Source organism: Sus scrofa, chromosome 16, assembly GCF_000003025.6.
Source record: "Sus scrofa isolate TJ Tabasco breed Duroc chromosome 16, Sscrofa11.1, whole genome shotgun sequence".
NCBI classification, from domain to species: domain Eukaryota; kingdom Metazoa; phylum Chordata; class Mammalia; order Artiodactyla; family Suidae; genus Sus; species Sus scrofa.
Genome location: NC_010458.4, coordinates 42,698,957 through 42,722,807, shown reverse-complemented (window position 1 = coordinate 42,722,807; position 23,851 = coordinate 42,698,957). Strand labels below are relative to the sequence as shown.

The 23,851-nt window shown below is 35.4% G+C and overlaps 1 protein-coding gene across 4 annotated transcripts in view; it reads right to left on the bottom strand.

Annotated features, from left to right (window-relative positions):
- Positions 1–23,851, bottom strand: part of RNF180 (ring finger protein 180) — a 265,704-nt gene that overhangs the window by 229,121 nt on the left and 12,732 nt on the right. The window contains exon 1 of one of the 4 annotated variants that reach the window (XM_021077091.1): positions 15,478–15,666. The exons of the other annotated variants lie outside the window; for them this stretch is intronic. The gene's annotated coding sequence lies outside the window, so the exon portion shown is untranslated. Of the gene's footprint in view, positions 1–15,477; positions 15,667–23,851 lie in introns of those variants that run through there. 4 annotated transcript variants of the gene reach the window in all.

The following is a 23,851-nucleotide window of genomic DNA, read 5'->3' as shown; positions in this document are numbered from 1 at the left end:
TTAATTAAGTTATTGCAGTAACTGTAAAAGTCACAACAAAGAACTATAAATATTCTTGTAAATAGGATGTTTTGAATAGCCACAGCATTAAAATTTAAATATAATAGGATTTACTGAGTTGTAGTTAATTCTGTGAAAGTTGGAAGTAATTATTTCAAATTGATGACAACAATCTTTTATCCTAAATACAATAATTTCTCTTGTATATTGTACTCAGTAGAATAGTTAACTATAGTACATCTTGCAGTACTTGTAGTCAAACAAAAAGAGATAATAACTCTACTAATTTTTTAGCCTATTTTTATACTTCAGATATTATGTCAATACTGTGATTTAGACCAACATAGGAAAACCTTTTCATACTAATAAGGATTCCAAAATAGGTGCAGTGTATTTAATAACTTGCCTGGTAAATACTCATAATGAAAGCAAATGTTAATTTATAAGCTATTCACAAGGGCCTGCCTAGCTCCCTGGTCACATTTCTTCAATTGTTAGTTCTTTTATTTTTCATTTATTCAACAGACATTTACTGAGAGCTAACCATATGCCACACAACAAGTCAAACTCTGGGGGATGAGTAAAACTTAATTTTCTGTCACAGAGGTGCTAACTATGCTATAGATCAATAGTTTTCTACCCTAGCTCATTAGAATCACTTGGGGAGTTTTAAAAAATCATAATACCTAGGAGTTCCCGTCGTGGCTCAGGGGTTAACAAATCCGACTAGGAACCACGACGTTGGAGGTTCAATCCCTGGCATTGCTCAGTGGGTTAAAGATCCGGCATTGCAGTGAGCTGTGGTGTAGGTTGCAGACATGGCTCAGATCCCAGTTGCTGTGGCTCTGGCATAGGCTTGGCAGCTACAGCTCTGATTAGACCCCTAGCCTGGGAACCTCCATATGCCACAGGTGCAGCCCTAGAAAAGGCAAAAGGACAAAAATGTTGTGGGAGAGGGTTAGAAATGGGTAATTCTTATTAAAAGAAATTCCCCAGGTGATTCCATAGTGTGGTCAGGGTGAGGTCAGGCTGTGTTAACACACAATTAACTAAAATGTAACAGCTGAAAAGACTATAAGCAAGGAAACATAGATGGATCTTAGCCAAATTTAAAGGAAGCATTTAAGGCACTCTGCCTGGAAAGGCACAGCATGCCCCTCTTGCAAGCCATTCTAACTCCATTCTAACCTTCAGGTGCTAGGCAGCAGTTCTAGCTCCACTAATATCTTCAGAACCCATCTTAGCCCAGCTGATGACTATTTAAACTTGAAAGATCATCAATAATATCTTAACTTGCAAATGTCCTGAGCTCCACCCCTGCTTTCTTCATTGTTGAGACCCTATCCTTTACTTAGCTTCATTAGCACTCCTTTCACCTCTCAAGAATCTCCTCAGCATCTTCTATCCTCATCTCCCTTTTAACTACCAATGGTTCTCAAGCAGGAATGGGTATTGCAGGGAGGGATAATATCAGAAACAATCATGAGAAATTCCATATCTGCATATGTTCTTTCCCTGAGATTTATACACATCTCCCCAATTCTTCCCTCCCTCAAGGTTGTTCCACGCCCTCTTAGACTGAAAGCACGTAGTTAGAAAAAGCTCTACTGATGACTCAAGTTTTCACTGAAAATCTCTGAGAATTACACTCTGTGTGACAACTCTTTGATGGCAATGATTTTTAAATTTATACATCTAAAAACCCACAGAATGGGATAAACTATTTGTAAATGAAGCAAATGACAAGGGGTTAATCTCCAAAACAAATAACACCCCTGAAGCTCAATACAAAAAAAACCCACAACCCCATCAAAAAAAGGGCAGAAGATCTAAACAGACAATTCACTGAAGACATACATACAGCCGAAAAACACATGAAAAGATTTTCAACATCACTAATTATTAGAGAAATGCAAATAAAAACTACTATGAGGTACCACCTTACACCAGCCAGAATGGCCATCATCAAAAAGTCTACAAACAACAAATGCTGTAGAGTGTGTGGAGAAAAAGGAACCCCTTTACACTGTTGGTGGGAATATAAACTGGTGCAACCACTATGGAAAACAGTATAAAGAGTCCTCAATAAACTAAAAATAGGATTACCACATGATTCAGCAATCCCACTCTATTAGGCATCTATCCAGAGAAAACAATGACTCAAAAAGATACATGTACTCCAATGTTCTTTGCAGTGCTGTAGACAATGCCAAAAATGGAAGCAATCTAAATGTCTATTGACAGAGAAGTGGATAAAGAATATATGGTATATATACACAATGGAATATTAGCCATACAAAGGAATAAAATAATGGCATTTGCAGCAACATGGACGGACCTATAAAATACCATGCTAACTGAAGTTAGACAGTAAGACACAATCATATGCTATCACTTATACGTGGAATCTAAAAAAGGATACAATGAATTTATTTACAGAATAGAAATTGACACATACTTTCAAAAATGTGTGGTTACCAAAGGACACAGGTTGGAGTGGAGGAAGGGATGGGCTGGGGGTTTGGGATAGAAATGTTGTAAAATTAGCTTGTGATGATGGCTGTATAACAATAAAATTCATTGAGGGAGTTCCCTCTGTGTCTCAGTGGTTAGTGAACCCAACTAGTATCCATGAGGTCGCAGGTTCGATATGTGGCCTTGTTCAGTGGGTTAAGGATCTGGCGTTGGCATGAGCTATGGTGTAGGTCACAGACATGGCTCTTATCTGGCATTGCTGTGGCTGTGGTATAGGCCAGTGGCTACAGCTCCGATTCAACCCCTAGTCTAGGAACCTCCATATGCTGCAGGTGCGGCCCTAAAAAGACAAAAATAAAATAAAATAAAATAAAATAAAATAAAATAAAATAAAATAAAATAAAATAAAATAAAATAAAATAAAATAAATAAAATAAAATAAAATAAAATAAAATTCACTGAATTTTAAAAAGACAAAATAAAATCATACATCTAGTTTAATCTTATTCCAAAACTCTAGACTAATATTTTCATCTTCTGAATGTCAGATGTTATCTCTGCATCAGTCTTTTTTTAGGGCCTTTGTACTGGCTGTTCACTCTATCTACCCTGTATATTAGCCACTTGTTAAGTGAATTATCCAGCACTCAAAATGTGCCTAATTTGAACTGAGATGCACAGTGGGTGTAAAATATGCACTGAGTTTTGAATATTCTGTAAGACAGAATGAATGTCAAACATCTTAATAGTGTTTATATTTATTTCACATTGAAATTAAAATTTTAATATATTGAGTTAAAAATAAATTTATTGTAAAAATTAATTCCACGTATTTCTTTTTACTTTTTGAATGTACCACTAGAATTTTTTTTAACTGCACATCTGATGTATTACATTCCTATTGGAAGCACTTGTCTAGATCTCCTCACCCCAGGTCTTTGCCTAATTCACTCCCTTCTCATCATTTAGATTTCAGCTCAAACTCATGTCCTCATAGGTATGGTATAAAAAGCATTTGGGGAGTTTATTTAAATGTAGGACACAGGGCCACAGTCCCAGGGATTCTAATTCCATGTTTCTAGGGTAGGACTCTGCATATTTAACAGGCAGGCTAGGTGATTCCGTTACAGGTGATCTGAAGATCACACTTTGAGAGAGAGAATACAGTGTAAGCTCCATTTGCCACAAAATGGATAGACCTCAATAATATTAAACTTAGTGGAAAAAGACAGAGAACGACAAATAAATACTCTATGCTATCACTTATATGTGATATCTAATAAATAAAACAAATTTGTACAACAAAACAGAAACAGACTCATAGATATATAGATCAAACTAGTGGGTACCCGTGAGGAGAGGGAAGAAGAGAAGGGCAAGATACGAGCAGGACATTAAGACACAGAATCTTCTATGTATAAAACAGATAAGCAACAAGGATATATTGTACAGCATAGAGAAATACAGCCATTATTTGGTACTAACTTTAAATAGAGTATATAATCTGTAAAAAATACTGAGTCACTATGTTGTACACCCAAAGCTAATATAATATTGTTTAATAAACTATACTTCAATTAAAAAAAAATACAGTCTAAGCTTAAGATGTCAAAAAACAAAAAGGTCCCTTTAGGTAGCACAAGGGATCCTTGTGATGGAACTGTTCTGTATCTGATTGTGGTATTGTTCACTCAACTCTACACATGTGATAAAATTCCATACAAGTAAATACACACACACGAGGGCATGTAACTGGAAAAATCTGCATAAAGTAGATAGTTTGAAGGGTATATAGGACATCTCTGTGAATCTAAAATTCAAAATTCACAGCTGAATCTATGACTATTTCAAACTAAAAAGTCAAAAAGTTTGACTACATATATTAAATACAAAACTTTAAAAAGTCATAATTTTTTTACCAATTAACTGTCCTGACATACCTGCATAATCCCCTCTATCTTTTACCTCTACTTTTGGCTGCATAATTTTTAACTGTCGCTTGATATGACAACAATTTTACAGTATTTTTTTACTAAAAGAGTTAAAAGATCATTTAGTCTTTCTTCTGTAAAAAACAAAAAGGCTCTTTACCCCTTTAAAACTTGACTCCAAACTAGCTCTCAATTCTTGGCATCCTCTCCATGAATACTTCACACCAGTACTATGCAGATCTTTGTGGAGGTCCCTAAAGACAACTTTTTTTTCTGCTTTTCCACTTTCAAGTTTGCTATTCTCTCTCACTGTAATGTGATTTCCTTTTCCTCCAACTTTAAAAAATACTTTTAATCCTTTAGGGCTGAGCTCAAATTTTTCTTTTACAGATGTTTCCCATAAAACTACAATTTCTCCCTCTTCTGTGCTCCCATGGAACTTTGCACGTACTTCCCAAGTAGCACAAGTCGGGTTGTATGACACTTATATGTGGATGTGTATCATTGATTTAATGATAGGATCCTAAAAAGCACCATACTCTATTCAAACCTGTATTTTTATAACCAAATATCATATCTGGCACTAAAAATAAAATCAACAAGTGTTCACTGAAATTGACAAGATGTGACAGAGTGCTCAGCATACAAAAATTCCTTTTCAAATACCAAGTATCATGAAAGTCTGCTCAACTAGTGAGGCAAACCAACTAGAATCCTTTAGCAAGGGATATGAGCAACCCAAGTGAAGAGATAAAACTGTGTTCCTACACATTTGAACTTGAAAGAAGAATAGCAGTTACCCAACAGTGGTATAATGATAGGACAGCTTGAGGTGGTTTCTCCCAAAGAATTTATGCTGAAAGAAGAGGTCAAAAATAGTAATGAAGCTATTAACAAAATTGTAGTCTTTGAACTGATTTGAATACAGCCTAGTTCTTGGCTCCTAACAACTGGAGTTAGTCAAATCCATCCCTAACTTCAGCTCACTATACACTAGTATGGATTCTAGAAAAGAGGGAGCTGTATAAGTAAACAACTAAAAATTCTGTTTTTTTGTTGGTGCATCAACAATTCTGAGCAGCACACACCACATGGCTTTAACACCTAAGGAACTCAAGGTAGCAACTAGAGAACTATTGATGCAAACAGAGAGAAACAGAGACAAAGCGATCATGAGAAAGAGTAAATGAAATTTCTACTGAACACATATGGATGTCTCACAATGGTCAGAAATACTTAGAAGGACTCCACAGAGATTGCTGGGTTCTGAGTCAACAGATGCAAATTACAAACTATAAAATCCTGATATTACCGTTCATATGACTACAGTTCACATGACTATAAGGTCTAAGAAATTCAGGTATAATAGTCTTTTGCTTTTCCTCCAAATACTGTTCCTTATCTCTTACTCCGTTCTCATCAGGTCAGATCCATGCAATTTTCTAAAATGGTGTTCTCTCCTTAAGTCCTAATCCTTCCCACCTATGTCAGTCTTTGTGATGGTAACCTTCTTGTCTCTTGCCTAACCTTGTTTTTTTAGACCAAGCTAGCTGTTATACTGCTTGCTCATGGATTTCCTCTTGCTATACTTCACTATCTAGCCTGATATTCCTGTCATTTTCCCAGTATTTCCTCAATCCACTGGGCATTTAGAAAATTTTTGGCTAAGATGCACATCTCCCAAATACTGACATATTTCATTACAGAATGACAAAAAAATCACATTTGTTAACATTGTCACCAACCTCAGCAAAAAAATTATTTAATTATTGGGCAATAGTAGCCAGGCTCATAGCAGTGGTACAAGTTTGTCAAAGTGCTAAGTGTTCTTTAAAACTAAAACTTTATCACGTGAAACAAATACTGCCAAATATTCATGTCTAAATACCACAGTTTGTCAATCATTCCTGTAAAAATGGTGTGCTAAGGTGGACAGTTCAGATCGCAACTAAAACAACTGAACAAGGGCTTTTCTTCTAGACAACCTACTGTCAGCCTTCAGTGTACTACAGAAGTGCTTTATGCATTCTTCCCATTCTTTTTCACACTGAATATTAAAATACAGGTATTAAAGAGCAAAGATTTAATAAAATCAATAATATGTACTGCTTCAGTAAACAGGTCTTTGTTTTTGTTTGTTTACTGCATGTGTATGGCACTAAAGAATAAAATGACTACTAGTACCAATTGTCACCACTGCTTTGATTCATTTTGGTAAGGGACCAAAAGTTTTACTCACTATTTCTTTTCCAGATTAATGAAAATGTTAACAGAGTAAAAAAGGCAAATGACATCTTAGGATACCAAGAACATACTGTAACTTGACCCTCTGAAAGATCTTAGAGACATCAGGAGGTGTAGACCACATTTTGAGAACTGCTACTTCAAGCAAAGCATCTGTCTCAAAAATGCTGCCTATAAATTCTTACCTTCCATCAATATCCTTTAAATTTAAGAAGGATAGAGAAGTCTCTATGGAGAAACAAATTTATAAGGGATAGATTGGGAATTGGGGGTTAATAGATGCAAACTACTGCCTTTGGAATGGATAAGTAATGAGATTCTCCTGTATAGCACTGGGAACTATGTCTGGTCACTTACGATAGAGTACGATAATGTAAGAAAAAAGAATGTATACATGTATGTATAACTGAGTCACCTTGCTGTACAGCAGAAAATTGACAGAACACTGTAAACCAGCTATAATGGAAAAAATAAAAATCATTACCAAAAAACCAAACAAATATGGGAGGCTGAACTGAGAAAACATTTGTAAGGTTGATGTCCAGAGAGTGTTTTGCCTATATTCTCTTCCAGGAGTTTGATGTGTCTGGTCTTATATTGAGGTCTTTCAGTCATTTTGAGTTTATCTTTGTGCATGGTGTGAGGGCCTGTTCTAGCTTCACTGATTTGCATGTAGCTGTCCAGGTTTCCCAGCAATTCTTGCTGAATATACTGTCTTTTTCCCATTTTATGTTCTGGCCTCCTTTGTCAAAGATTAATTGACCAAAGCTGTCTGGGGTTATTTCTCGGTTTTCTATTCTGTTCCATTGGTATGTATGTCTGTTTTGACACCAGTACCACACTGTCTTGATGACTTTGGCTTTGTAATATTGCCTGAAGTCTGAGAGAGTTATGCCTCCTGCTTGGTTTTTGTTCCTCAGAATTGCTTTGGCAATTCTGGGTCTTTTGTGGTTCATATAAATTTTTGGGTTGTTTGTTCTAGTTCTGTGAACAATGTCATGGCTAATTTGATAGGGATTGCATTGAATCTGTAGATTGCTTTGGGTAGTATGGCCATTTTTACAATATTAATTTTCCAACCCAGGAGCATGGAGTATCATTCCATTTCTTTACATCTTCTTTAGTTTCCTTGATTAATGTTTTAGAGTTCTCAGCATATAGGTCTTTCACCTCTTTGGTCAGGTGTATGCCCAGGTATTTGATTTTTGGGGATGCGATTTTAAAAGGTATTGTATTTTTGTATTCTTTTTCTAAAATTTCATTGGTAGTATACAGAAATGCGACTGAGTTCTGAATGTTAATCTTATATCCTGCTACTTCGCTGAATTTGTTGATCACTTCAAGTAGTTTTGAGGTTGAGTCCTTAGGGTTTTCTATATATAGTATCATGCCATCTGCATACAGTGACAGTTTTACCTCTTCTCCTCCTATTTGGATGCCTTTTATTTTTTTTGTTTGTCTGACTGCTGTGGCTAGGACTTCCAATACAGTGGTGAGAGTGGCATCCCTGTCTTGTTCCAGATTTTAGTGGGCAGACTTTCAGCTTTTCTCCATTGAGTATTGTATTTGCTGTGGGTTTGTCATAAAAGGCTTTGAATGAAACTGACAAGCTTTTGCACAGCGGAGGAAAACAAAAAGAAACTTAAAGAATGGGAGAAAATAATTTCAAATGATGCAACTGACAAGGGCTTAATCTCTAAAATATACAACTTATATAACTCAACAGCAAAAGAGCCAACAACCCAATTGAAAAATGGGCAAAGGACCTGAATAGACATTTCTCCAAAGAAGATACACAGATGGCCAACAAGCACATGAAGAAATGGTCAAGATCCCTGATTATTAGAGAGACACAAATCAAAACTACCATGAGATACCACCTCACACCAGTCAGAATGGCCATCATTCATACGTCCACAAATAACAAGTGCTGCAGGGGGTGTGGAGAAAAGAGAACCCTCCTGCACTGTTGGTGGGAATGTAAACTGGTACAACCACTATGGAAAACAGTATGAAGGTACCATATAAAACTATACATAGAACTACCATATGACATAGCAACCCAACTCTTGGGCATATATCCAGACAAGACTCTACTTAAAAAAGACACATGCACCTGCATTTTCATTGCAGCTCTATTCACAATAGCCAAGACATGGAAATAACCCAAATGTCCATCAACAGATGACTGGCTTAGGAAGATGTGGTATATATACACAATGGACTACTAATCCGCCATAAAAAAGAAATAAATAATGCTATTTGCAGCAACATGAATGGAACTAGAGACTCTCATACTCAGTGAAGTCAGAAAGAGAAAGACAAATACCATATGATATCACTTATATCTAGTATCTAATATACAGCACAAAGGGACCTTTCAACAGAAAAGAAAATCATGGACTTGGAAAATAGACTTGTGGTTGCCTGGGGGGAGGGGGAGGGAGTGGGATGGATTGAGAGTTTGGGGTTAATGGATGCAAACTATTGCTTTTGGAATGGATTAGCAATGAGATCTTTCTGTGAAGCACTGAGAACTATGTCTAGTTACTTATGATAGAGCATTATAATGGGAGAAAAAAGAATGTATACATCTATGTGTAACTGGGTCACCATGCTGTACAGTAGAAAAAAAAATCATATTGGGGAACTAACAATAAAAATATGATGGTGGAAAAAAAATTTGGTTGATATTTTCTATAAGGCCAACTACTGGAAATCTAACCTTCATAAAGAAGTTTCATTGCTTCATCTACCTTTTGCTATTTATCACTTTTTATGGTAAAATATCAGCATTTGGCATAGGTCAAATTCTACATTCCTAAGTAACCAAGGTTTGCTCACCTTTGGATTCATGTGTTTCCACTTGAGAGGAAGTGGACAAAACTATGAATTATTAAAATTTATCAAAAATTAGAAAATACGATAAAACAAAAATAAACTTTAAAAATTGAAATAGACCTAAAGCATCTTCTCCAAAACTCTTAAAAATAGGGAGTAGGAGGTCCAGCCAAAAATTATCTTATTGGAGAATTTTACAAATTCTTTAAGAAATGTTTAATATGCATAACTTATATTTAATTATGGGGGCCATAAAACTTAAAATGAAGATAAGTTCTGCAAATACAACATAACCTTGAAGTATTAATGAGACAAGGAGATACAAAAACAGAGAGTAGAGTTATATACCACTCTATTTATGAACACAGATTAAAATCATAAATAAAAAGATTAGTCCATAGACTCCATCAGTGATTAAAAAGAGTAATACATTTTAGTTATATAAAATTATTTTTAGAAATTCAAGAATTATTCAAAAATAAAAAAGTATTCAATATATTCAACAAACTATGATTCAGGAGTTCCCATTGTGGCTCAGCTGACTATGAACCCAACTAGTATCCATAAGGATATGCATAGGAGGCTCAGATCCCGCGTTGCTGTGCCTGTGGCGTATGCAGCTGCAGCTCTGCTTCGACCCCAGCCTGAGAATTTCCATATGCTGCAGGTACAGCCCTAAAAAAGCAAAACAAACACACAAAAACTATAAGTTTAAAAGAAAAAGCACATGAGCACCTCAAATGATGCAAAATAAAACTTTTGGTAAAGTTCAACATTTACTCATGATTAAAAGACAGGACTACTCAGTATCCTAGAAACAGAAATTTCATTAACCTGATAAATATAGGGTTTACTGAAAACCTTAGCAATTTTAATACCTGATGGTAAAACTTTAAAAGCATTCTATGAAAATGAAGAAGACAAGGAGCTAAGGATGATCACTATTTTTCATATTATTCAATTCTATACCAGAACACAATAGAATAAAAGTATAAGGACTAGAAAGATTTAATAAGCGAAAAAGAAGCTCCTGTTATAATACATAACACCATTTTTCTTTTAGGGCCTGCAGATGTTTTCATCTTCTTAGAACAATATAAATCACATAGGTTAGCAAGTTTGTCTCCTGAGAGTGATGAGAAAACATGCATGGATAAAAAACACTTAACATAGTCATATGCACACATCTTTTGCATGTGGCATTTCTTTGTTCCTTTACCACACTGCTCATTCTGTTGATTTTCACTTGAAGTACAGCACTTTCATTTACTTGGCAGATAAAACTTTTATATATTGTCATATTATTTGGTTTAAAATTATTATAAGTGTTTGGTTTAAAATGTTCAAATTCAACTTGTAGACCTACAGTCAATACTTTCAATATTACTAATAAGCAATTACTAATGATCCACCCCCCAAATATGAACATTTATCACTAGTTTACATGGTAAGAATGAAATCATAGAAAATATTTTCCCACATTGTCATCTCCATTTAAAGGATATGTCATGCTCCTCAAACAAACTTGTGGGGATACAATACTAAATTAAAAGAATAAGCCAAAATAGTACTCAGCTTCTATGGTGCTAGCAATGTACTAATTTCTAATGAACTATTAGTTTCTTAGTCTGGGTACTCATTATATAGATGTGCTCATCTTGTGAAAATTCATCAAGCTATACACTTTTAACCTGTTTATTTCTCTAGATGCATCTTATGTGATCAATATAACCCCATGCTGGCCACTGTCTGAGAGCAGTATATAAAGAATTCTCAATATGGAGCAGTGTCTACAGTAACAGTTTTTACCATCTGGTTCTGGTTACACCATCAGTGTTTTATAAAAGATACAAGTCAAAGAATTCAATAGAAGAAATCAGACATCTATTTTCCTACTTCTGCCTATAGGGAGATTACTTATCCATCGCCATGGAAAAATCTGAGAATAGAGAAGATGTAGGAACATGTCCCCGTTGCTCTCGCATTATAAGTGACATATGTCAAAGGCCAGTTTATATATGGATAAATGATCCCAGCCCCTTTCAAGCTAAGAAATGGTTAGATGCTAAAGAAAACTTTTGGAATCCAAATCCTACATAATAAGAAATGGGTCAAGATACAAAAATCCAATGTAAAGACCTCTCACTTAGGGAAAGCAGTTTTTTATTTTTGTACTTCATGCGTAGAATTTTGATTGTGAACTATTCCAGCTTTTCTATCATAATAGTAAAGGAAGACAATTTTAAGTTAGTGTTTTACAGCACTAACTAATATTTGGACAGAAAGAGGGAACATACATAGAACATAAGAGAATTTTAGAGCAGTGAAAATATATTTTATAATATAGTGGTGGGTACATGACATAATATATTTGTTAAAACCTACAGAACTATACACAGAGTAAACCCTAATGTAAATCATGGACTTTAGTTTAAAATAATACACTTGTTACAATTCATGATTGAATATTGATGTATCACATTAACACAAGAGGTTAATAATAGGAGAAAATGTAGACAGGAAGAGGGAGTATATGGGAGCTTTATACTTTCTGCTCAATATTTCTGTAAAGTCAATACTGCTCTAAAAATAAACTGTGCTAATTAAAAAGTAGTTATTTTGATATATAATAGCATTTTCTATCCAAAATAATGTGTTCATTAACAAAAAAGGAAAAGAATACTTTTGTCTTGGTTATTTAAAATTCTAAATAGTTTTTCCTTTGAAATCTGACATCAGCATTGGCTTTCTAAATGTAAAAATATCTTCTACCCTGTCAGTATGACATCTGTATTAGTTTATTTGGGCTGCCATAAAAGAATACCAAATACCGGGTAGCTTAAACAACAGGAACTTGTTTTATCACAGTTCTGAAGGCTAGAAATCCAAGATCAGGATGACAGAAATTTTGAGTTCCAGTGAGGGCTCTCTTCTTAGCTTGAGACTGCCACCTTCTTGCTGTGTCCTCACAAGCCCTTCCTCTGTGCATGTGCACTTCTGGTGTCTCTTACTCTTCTTAAAAGGACAACAGTCCTACTAGATTAGGGCCTGACCCATATGAACTCATTTAACCTTAATTACCTCCTCAAAGCCCCTAATAACATCATACTGAGGGTAAGGGCTTCAATATAAAGATTTTGGGGGGAGACAATTCAGACTATAACATTGCTCCCTCTGGCCCCCTAAATTTATGTCCTTCTAACACACAAAATACATTCATTCTATCCAAACAGTCTCTAAAGTCTTAATCCACCCCAGAATCTACTCAAAGTCCAAAGGACCATCTAAATCAAGTATGAGAAGAGAGGTATGATTCATCCTAAGGCAAAATTCCTCTATAGGTATAAATCTGTAAACCCGTAAAAACATAAAAATTATGTACTTTCAAAATAAAATGGTCAGACACATAGTACATACATTCCTGTTATAAAAGGGAGAAACCAGGGGAAAAAAAGAAAGTAGTGACAGGTCCCAAACAAGTACAAAACCTACCAAGGCAAATTACATTAGATGTTAAGGCTCAACAATAATTCTCTTTGGTTCAATGTTTTGCCTACTGGGGCCCACTAAGGTGGTGGCTTTGTCTTCCCACTGGCACAGGTGGCCTCACACCCTTGGCCATAGGAGGCAGCCTTGCCTCTGAGGCCAGGGGCAGGGATAGCATGGCCTGCAGAAACTGAGGAGGTGATCCTACTTTGAAATTCAGGAGGAGAAATTTTATCCTCAGAGCCTATGTGCCCTGATATGGAAGCAGTGGCAGTCCTGCCGATCCTGAATTACCTTCAGGATTATTTTTCTCTTTTCTTAAAGAATAAAGCATATTTACAGCCAGTTCAGTTCCTAACAGTACCTAGAACCCAAGCCAGTCATCTCAATTTTGACATTATTAAAAGGCCCATGTTTTATTGTATGAATTCCCTTTTATAAAAGTCATGGAATAAAAGTCCTGTCATAAAAAAGAAAAATATTGAGTTCATAATTTCTAAAAAGGTAAAAATCATGCCAGTGAACAAGAAAGAGAAATCAAAAGGTGAAATGGCCAAAGTATTTGGAGTCCCCTTATAAATTATCTGTATATTTCTTTAAAATTTAAATAGGATAAAGACAAAAAGCCAAGGGAGGTAAAACCGGCAAAAGTACTGAAGGAGTCATGCATACCAAATTAAAAAATAAATCACTAAACAGAATGGGCCAGTTTACACCATCTCAGGGGAAATAATTTTTCTAAATTTCAGTCTTTTTTTAAGAACAAGCTAATGAAAATGCACTATGGATATGGGCTGCTGTCAATCTCAACTATCAACTCCATGTTACTTCACTTCAATGTTGAAGCATCTATATCTCTTATGTCTGGTGAAGACTAGCTTGAAAGTAGGAGGTCTGTGGATAACTATGCTAATGGGAGCACATTTAATGCTGATGAGACGGGATTCCTCTTTAATGTACAACTGAACTAGACATGCTCTCTCATAAAGGAATGGTACTATGGAGAAAAAATAAATAAGGTAGACTGTCAGTACTACTCTGTTGCAATGATAATAAAAAATCAGAACTATTTGAGGAAATTTGAGTATTTCTTTTATATTCATATGTCTTTCTTGTATAGATAAGGTTAGGGAAAAACGTACTGATGTTTGGCAGGATTTGGGAGGAAATAACTACTAAAACCAGAAAGAAAATCCCTTGCAAAATAGGAATATTCTATTGCTGATTGAGAAATGTTGCCCATGCCTCCTGGGTGCTTAAAAGCACCATGTTGTACTTGTAGCCATTAGAATGCGGCATAATTAGTCACCTAAAGGTTGTATACTGAAAGTGCTTGATAGATTATGTCTCCATGAAATAAGAAGCAGTATTTTCTTTGTAGTATAAAGAAACAGTGTGTTCTTAAGTGTAAAAGAAAACTCATTGTTATGTAAGACACAGTAACTCCAAAAGTAATCCACAGCTGTTTTGCAAAAGTGGGGTTTGGAGCCAGTGATTATTCATAAAAACAGAACATCACATGTAATAACTCTGCTGGGAATAAGCTCCATAGATATTATTTTGTAAAACTGATACCATGTCAGTTTCCCCTGCTATGCTGAATCTTTTTTATCTGAATATGCTGTAAACACAGAAGAACTGGTATAAAACATGCTCAACTCTAAGCAGGTCACAGAAGAGAAGCATTAATAACTCTGAGTTAATGGTTCGTGAAAAAAACCGCAAAAATATAAATGACTGGGTTTTCAAAGCAGCAGTCACTGCATTTATCAACTACATAAGAACAAATAAGGACCACAAAATTAATCTTACATTAGGCAAATTAAAAGTTTTACAGGTATTACTACATTTCTGTGGAATTTATAGGCCTTATGTGGTTCAATAAATATTTTTTATATAATGATTTTTTTCCATTATATTTTTGAACATATTTTATTTAGTGAAAGCTGGCTTGTAATTCAGGATCCCTCTCATATGAGCTTTAAACATTTGTGAAGGGTATCAAAATAAAACAAATAAATGGCAGATCAGATGATTTTCTAAACTGTCAATTCTATAATTCTAGACTTGGTAGCTTCGGTGACTAAAATCAATTTCAGGCTCCAATTTATCAACTCTACAACTGTATCTATCAGAATTGCAGAAAGACATCTCAATTTTCTTCAGTAAAAGATTTGAACATGATAAAGGTCAACTTCAACAACTTCAACTGTTTATATGATTTTTCATATATTTTGATATTCACATCCAGCAACATTTTTCTTGGAGCCAACTTTTGTGGATAAAAAAATGATTCATAGCTTCCTCCTGTGAACTATGTCTAGTCACTTGAGATGGAGCATGATAATGTGAGAAAAAAGAATCTATACATGTAAGTGTAACTGGGTCACCATGTTGTACAGTAGAAAACTGACAGAACACTGTAAACCAGCTATAATGGAAAAAAATTTAAATCATTATATTAAAAAATAATGAAAAATGATTCAATAGTTCAAACTACCTTATCATTATCGAGACAGCTCTCACCGGCCTCCCTTTATTTCTCTTCTACCTCCCCTAGGTTTGCTGCACTCTTAGATATAACACAATGCATATTCCACCTGCAGGAGCAAAAGTAATATAAATTTGATGCTGTAGTAGCTGCCAGGTTCTTCTATACTCTCAAACAGCTGCTTTTTTTTTTTTGAGACAATTATTTGCTTTTTTATTAGTACCTATATTATTTTTTTATTTTTATTATTGTTGATTTACATTGTTTTGTAAATTTTTACTATAGAGCAAAGTGACCCAGTCATACATCTATGCACACTTTTTCTCATCTTTAATCATGTTCCATCACAAGTGATTATAGACATAGTTCCCTGTGCTATACAGCGGGACCTCAACAAACAGCTTCTTAAACTACACACTACAATTAAAGCTGAATATCACATCTTTTTTCTTTTAAATTTCTCTTTTCTTTTTCTCACAAACATACCCCAGACACTCAGTCTTGAGTGATCACTGCAGTCTTTGAATTCAAGGGACACATTTTAGAATTATTTGAAAAAATCATTGAAGAAATGTAGATTTTTTTTTTTAACTTTGATGAATTTTGCCCTTTTTTAACCACTACCACTCTGGAAAAAGAAGGAATGCATTCTAAAGATGGATGAAAGTAATAGTATGTAGGACCCATATATTCACTTATTTTTCACACACTACTTTCCTAGTGAGAAAATATAAGAAAAGGTAGAAATTACAAAAAGAATTAATAGAGTTGTGAGGAAAGCTGAAATACACTTTCAAAATGGTGTCTATTTGTTCCCATACATAAAGCCTAGGAATCACCATAAGTCAACAAATTTTTGTTCCAAGAAATAGGTTTAGTCATTTTTTGAGATTTCTGAGTGAACTAGGATACATTTAAATGCATGTTAAATAAAAGTGTCAACAATATTTCTGATTGAACTGAGAAGAGAAAGTAGCAAGAAGAAAATAAAACCAGGTTTTTTTTTTAAATTAATTTTAAGTTGTGTTTTGAGGCTATAAACATTCATCCATTCAATGAATATTTGCTGAGCATCTACTATTTTACCAGGGAACACAAATAGTAATAATAATAATAATAAAGTATAAACTGTGAAAGCGCATGAGATGGTAAGGGGTTCTAAGCCAGGTGGGTGAAAGAGAGTAGGCAAAGTTGTCAAGGTTCTCAGAGAAAAACGTCTAACTAAAGGACTGATCCTGAGGTGAAGTGGAGCCTTGTTTCCCCAAGTGCTTCTCATGCTGATTTCTTAGAAGAGAAAATAAGGCCTAAAACATATTTACCTTAAGTGAAATATTCTAATATGATATGATGCATAGTCTTAACTGAAAAGTTAATAATAAGTAGTTGTCTAACTTGCCAAGCTTTTATTAGATGGCTATATTCTGTCTGATGGGTTAAGGTTCAATCATCCATATAGGATTCAGATGAGAAATAAGTAACAAAAATAAGTATACTGATCTGGTCTCAAAACTCTCTTTTTCTTTGGGCAAAAGGAGTAGTTAGCAGAGAGCTTTTTGTTGGATTCAGAGGCAGCTATACTAGGTTACTGCAAAAGATTGCTAGATAATGGAGACAAAAAAGCAGTAGATATCTCTGAGCAGATAAAGCACTGACCTGGAAGCTAACAGACTTGGGCTTGTTTATTTATCCCATGATCTTTCCCATAAAAAAGTTTAAAGCTTTTGACACTTTCACTGTTTGCTTCTGTCTTTCCTCATCAGTCTTTACCTTTGAATAGCTCATCTGCTACCTAAGCCTCTAACACTCATGTCTCTCTGAACCACCAGATATTATACTAGTATTTGCTTACATTTGTTTCTTCCTCTAAGTTCTAAGCTCACAGAGAATGGGCACAAGCAGTATCTCAAATCTTCATAGTCCTTTGCGATACCATGCAATGCTTTTTTTTTTTTTTTTTTTTTTTTTGTCTTTTTGTCATTTCTTGGGCCGCTCCTGCAGCATATGGAGGTTCCCAGGCTAGGGGTCCAATCAGAGCTGTAGCCAACAGCCTATGCCAGAGCCACAGCAACGTGGGATCCAAGCCACACCTGCAACCTGTACCACAGCTCACGGCAACGCCAGATCCTTTAACCCACTGAGCAAGGCCAGGGACCGAACCCGCAACCTCATGGTTCTTAGTCGGGTTCGTTAACCACTGCGCCACGACGGGAACTCTTGCTTTTTACATGACTGTATATATTGCTGATTTGAATTAGAAGTAACTGATTTTCTCACTTTGGGCACTGTAAGGAAATTCTAACAGATCATATAACCACATTCTTCACTTAAATTCACCTATGAGCCAAATCTTTAACTACATTATACTGCACTACATAGGGGAAAAGCCCAATTCAGAGACTAAAATATAGTTAGTCTCATATGATTCTGGTTGAATCAATAACACCTAATACAAAAGGTGCTTTCCCAAATATTCTGTCCCCACCCCACTAAAGTCTTACTCATAATTACTTAAAGTTAGAAAAGAAAAATGGGAGAAAGCACTTTTTAAAAGCCAGTTAATATATATTAATTTTTTTTCTTTTCCATTATGGTTTATTACTAGATACTGAATATAGTTCCCTGTACTATACTGTAAGATCTTGTTGTTTATCTGTTTTATATAAAGTAGCACATTTTAAATGGCTTGCTATATTTAGTTTTAAATAAGATTGAGTATAAAGCAGAAGTATGGTTATGAGACTACCAATTTAAATTTTCTACCAGATAAACTCCATTATAACGAAAAAAAATGTTGCTACCATAATCAGCCAAAAGATTAGGCTCAGATTGGGGGTGATATAAATTGGGGACAGATGCAGGTGGAACAGAAAGAGCAGATCAGGAGTTCGGTTTTGGATACATTAATTCTGAGATATCCATTCAATATTCACATAGAACTGTTAAGTATAAACTGGATTCAAGAAACTGAGTTCTGAAGAGTGTTTGAGCAAAAACTTTAGATGTGGGTGGTTTCTCTAAACTACGAAAATGGATGAGGAGTTCCCACTGTGGTACAACAGGATCGGCAGCATCTCTGCAGTATTGGGAAGCAGGTTCGATCCCATACCCAGTTCAGTGGGTTAAAGATCCAGTGCTGCTGCAGCTGCAGCGTAGGTCACAAACTGAAGCTCAGATATGATCCTTGGCCAGGGAACTCCATCAGCCAGGAGGCAGCCAAAAAAAAAAAGAAAATAAAATAAACAGATGAGATCTATAAGGTTCTAAGTATGGCTGGAGAAGAGAACAAAAAATCCTGAGCCCTGGCCTCACTTAAATTTTAGGGGGACCTAAATTTCCTCTCAGTTATGTGTATTAACTCTCATTCATTTCCTCTTGAGTTTGTAATCTTGGAATATGAACTCAACTTTACCATGGGACTTCTTGGGGACCTTGTTTGAGGACCTGTCCTTCCAGCAAGAAGAGTTTCACATTGCATACGTCAGGTGCTTGAGGAACATCACCAGCACAGGGATAGCTTTTAGCTAATTTTCTCAGTTTGAGTTCCTTCACTCACCTTGTTAGTATAAATTCAAGTACTAAAATCTGGAGTTAAGGGTTCTCGGGTGATTTGGAGGATGTCAGAATCTGAAAGTGAATAAATAAAGGAAAAGAATCCACAGACTATTTCGGGGTAACCAAACACCTGGTCAGGAAAAATTCTTTAGTTTAGAGGTATCATGCTAATAAATGCAGGATGATTAATATAACCACCATTTAAACCTGTAATGGTTGGGGGGGGGTGGGAATCAACAGATACTAAAAACATCAGGAAAAAAAAAGGACAATGGAACATTTTATAATTTATGTATATGGCTGTTACCACCTGAATTCAAAGATCAAACTTAACATCACTACAAACAAGACAACTACACGGATTTGCTAGGGCCACCAATACAAAACAGCACCAACTTGGTGGCCTTAACAATAGAAATTAATTTTTTTCACAGTTCTGGAGACCAGAAGTCTAAGATCAAAGAGCCATCAGAGCCAGTTTCTTCCGAAGCCTCCACTCCTTGGGTTTTAGATGGCAGCCTTCTCATGTGTCCTCACATGACCTTTCTTCTGCAAGCACATATCCTGGCATCTCTAAGCCCATATTGCCTATATGTGTAAGGACACCTCCACCCAAAGAACCTCATTCCAACTTAATCACCTCTTTAAAGGCCCTATCTCCAAATACAGTCACAATGTGAGGCACATACCAGGAATTAGCTTTTCAATAATCAAAACTGGGGGGACACAATTCTGGTCCTAACAACAACCAAATATCTTGTGCCTACACATGCAATGCAACTGGAAGTACTCAGCACCATCTCTAAAACATACTTAAAAAAAAATAATAACCTGAATTGAGTCAACGTCTAAATCTAAGAACCAGTTTATTTACTATATGAATAAAGGAAAATATTAAATGACTCCATGAAGATACAACTAGCCAAATACAGACTGTGAGAAATTCTATGCCTTTTTTCAACAAATAAATTAATTTTAAAAGGAGAAGTTTATGACTTTAAGACATCCATCAAGTAAAATACATAGACCTGGTCTGAATTTTGATTCAAACAAATCAATCCTAGAAAATATATTTTTGAGACAGATGGAGAAAATTAGACATGAACTAGGTACTGGATGAAAGAACTGTTAATTTTGTTGGGCATAATATATAAAACTTATTATTTTTAAAGGTCTTTAGGCTAGAGATAAATATTGAGATTTTGAGTATTAATAAGAAAATTATATAATGTAAAAACAAATTATATAATGTGGAGAAAAGAAACAAGAATGGAATAATTATAACTACTGAGGCTGGCTGATGGATACATGATTCATTATATCATTCCTCTTATTTTTTTGTATGTTTAAAGCTTTTCATAATAAATTTTTTTAAAAAAACTGAATTAACAGAATTTTCAGAGGAGACTTTTCTCCACCTTCCACTTACTCAAAGACTAAGCCAATATAGACTTCTTTATAATCTGTATGTCAGTGGATCATATTTCTTTTAATCTAGTGTTCTACTGAAAATGCCACCTTTCTGAAGTGTTGACTTATTTGGAGGTCTCAGTTCCCAACTCCCTGCCTCATGGGCACCCAAGGTCTTGATTTCATGTATGAGTGTTAAAACTCAAGCCTCTATATTAGTGAACCTAGTAATCTCACCCTAACACCAAGAGTAGCTTTTATGTCATGTGTCTACTTGCCAGGCTCTCCTGGGCTTTCTTTTGCTTTATTACAAGCTCATCTATGCATTTATGTAGTATACAATCAAATATTTCTAGAGAAGTTCTAGTATGTGTAGCATAGATTTTTAGGTATTATAACCAGAAACCTCCTCTCTGTTAACCAATGCATGAAAAACTTCTAATTTCAGTTACTGGCAATGTCACTCAGTTATAAGCTTGATCCTTAGGATTTATTCTGAAAACTTCAGAATCCTAAAGGGAAGGGACAAAGGAAGGAGAGAGAACTAAAGTGGACTGAAAACAAAAGATACCTTGGCAGCTGTTTCAAAAGGAAAAATGGGATGGAATCTAACAGACCAAGGAAGAAATATGAGAAAAGGAACGTATTTCATTCCCATATACTCTACAAACATAAGCAAATGTGTGCCCTCAAAAACTGTGGGCCAGAAATTATGGTTCTAGTGACCAAGGCTTTACTTCTTGAAAATCTGAAACATTTCATCCTCCACAGCAAGCCAGAATCTCTGTTGAAAAGACGTAACAAATCGTTACTCTCTCGCTGTCTTCAGGGGCTTCCTAGTGCTCTTCTGACCAGGTTGCTGTCAGTGCTCAGCCCCAGTCTGCCCTACAGTGCAATAGTCCAGACCTTTTCAGATCCTCCACTCCACTGGCTCATTCATCCAGCTATCCCTGGATCCCTAGAAACCTTGCCTCTAGCCTCTAAGGAATAGAGCCATATCCTCCAAGTCTCAGTTTAAATACTTCTTCCCCCAGCAGAAAAGGGAGTGGGTCTTCCTTAACCTACTATTTTCCCCCAATGACCTTTCCAGTTCTTCTTTAGAACACTCATCATGCTTTAATTACTTGTTCCTTGTCTGTTTTCCTTGCTGAGTTGCACACTCCTTGACAGTTTAATCCATCATAGTGTTAGCAGTGTTAGCCACCTGTCAGTTAAATGAATGAGTGAATAAGTAAGCAAGCATAGGTAAGACCAACAACAACAACAAAAAAAATGGGGCATACTTCCCTTACTCTGCTTAAAGTCAGGACACAGTTTACTGGCATCACCAGGGTAAATGTAGCAATTATCACCAAAGGAAGCTGGTCTCAGATTCATAAAGCTGTCAAAGAGACCGACTTTTTTAGAGACTCCATTTTAGAATACGATCCAAGTTTCATGGCATCTTTATGTGGTTGATGACTATGTACCACTGGATGTATTGAGATTATTTACAATCCTCTTTATGAAGCTATCTATCAGAAAATAATACTCTTCTCTTTTTAATTAGCAATGGGACAGACTGGCATACTCTGCATTTTTCAAACTAAAATCTCTACATATGAAACATGAATTCAAGGAGCTATAATTATTCTAAATACTAGTTATTATTTTTGAATACAGTACTTATTAAATGGCATTAGCTCCTTTAATCATCAGAACATTCCTATGAAGTAGGGATTGTTAACTCCACTTTATAAAGGAGGAAACTGAGGCCTAGAGAAGTAAAGTAACTTCCCAAACTAGTCCCATCATTTTATGAGGAAGATGTTCTTATTTTTGAAAGTCTTGAGATGACTAAGGACAAAAGCAGTGAGGTGGACTGAAGTCCTTGCAGAGAGTTCCAAGTCAGGAAGGGGGAAAGTCTCTATGTTAAGTGGCTTACTATAACAGAGAAGGCAAGGAACATCATTGCCCTCCTCTCTCTGCTGGCATCTTAGCTGACTACAGTAAAAAAAGCTGAAGATAAGGCATGGAAGTAGTAACTAGTTCTGGCTGCAGGATCTACATTGTCTTGATCAGCTTTGGGGTAACATCAGAAATATTCTTCCTTAGCCATTCTAAAAAGAAGTCAGGGCCAAATAAGTTAACAGGTCCACAAAATTGCACACTCTTATCTTACCATATGGATTTTGGTGCATTTTACTTTTAGCATTTGCTTTGCCTTCACTTACTACTCCCTTTTATGAAATTATGCAATTATGAAAATCGTCACATCATGATGTACTGAATTTGCCATCATTTATTCTCCTGTTCTTATAAGTTTACCACCGTCTGGCAGCAAATGCTTCTGCACAGCTGATCTAAATAGCTCTTCAGCATGGATCTCCCTGGAATTCAGTGATGCTTAGATGGTATACTAAGATGAAGATTTGGTTTATAATGCTGAAATAGTCATACTACATTAGTTGTTTCTTCTGTCTTCCCATTCAGTGAGGTCCTTAGAGCTCCTGAAGTTTGCAAGGTTTAGCTTGCCTTCTTAAAATGCTTCCAGACATCTTAGGTGCTTATCTAACCTATACTCTGAACAGCTATTCATGTGACTCAGTAAATCCAATATTCATAGTTTCACAACAAAACGTTTAATGGTGATTACTAAGTTCCCCTAATAAAAGTGATTTAATTAGTAAAATGTATTTCTTTAAAGTTCAATTTTTTTTGAGAGTAATATTATTTAATAGAGTACCTACTGCACTTCACCCTTCATACAAAATCTTTTAAGGAATACCAAAATATCAACCTGATAAAAGCAATGAGGGGGTTAAATATTTCACATTTGCACAACCCCTTAAGCACAAATTGTGCACTATGTATATAAAACACCATATTCAGGAGACTAAAATATATCAAGCCTATGAAATTTTTCTTACAATTCCTTTCAATAATAAACCTTCCTTTGCTCTACAGTTATTTCAGAGGTTCCATTTTAAACTCCTTTATTTTTCACTCTGTATATTTTTTTTTTCTGTTTCCTCTTTTTATTCATAATGATATTTATTTTTTCCATTATAGCTGGTTAACAGTGTTCTGTCGATTTTCTACTGTACAGCAAAGTGACCCAGTTACACATACATGTATACATTCTATTTTCTCACATTAGCATGCTCCATCGTAAGTGATTAGACATAATTCCCAGCGCTATACAACAGGATCTCATTGCTAATCCATTCCAAAGGCAATAGTTTGCATCTATTAACCCCAAGTTCCCAATCCATCCCTCTCCCTCCCCCGTAGCAACCACAAGTCTATTCTGCATGTCCACCATTTTCTTTTCTGTGGAAAGGTTCATTTGTGCCATATATTAGATTACAGACATAAGTGATATCATATGGTATTTGTCTTTCTCTTTCTGACTTACCTCACTTAGTATGATAGTCTCTAG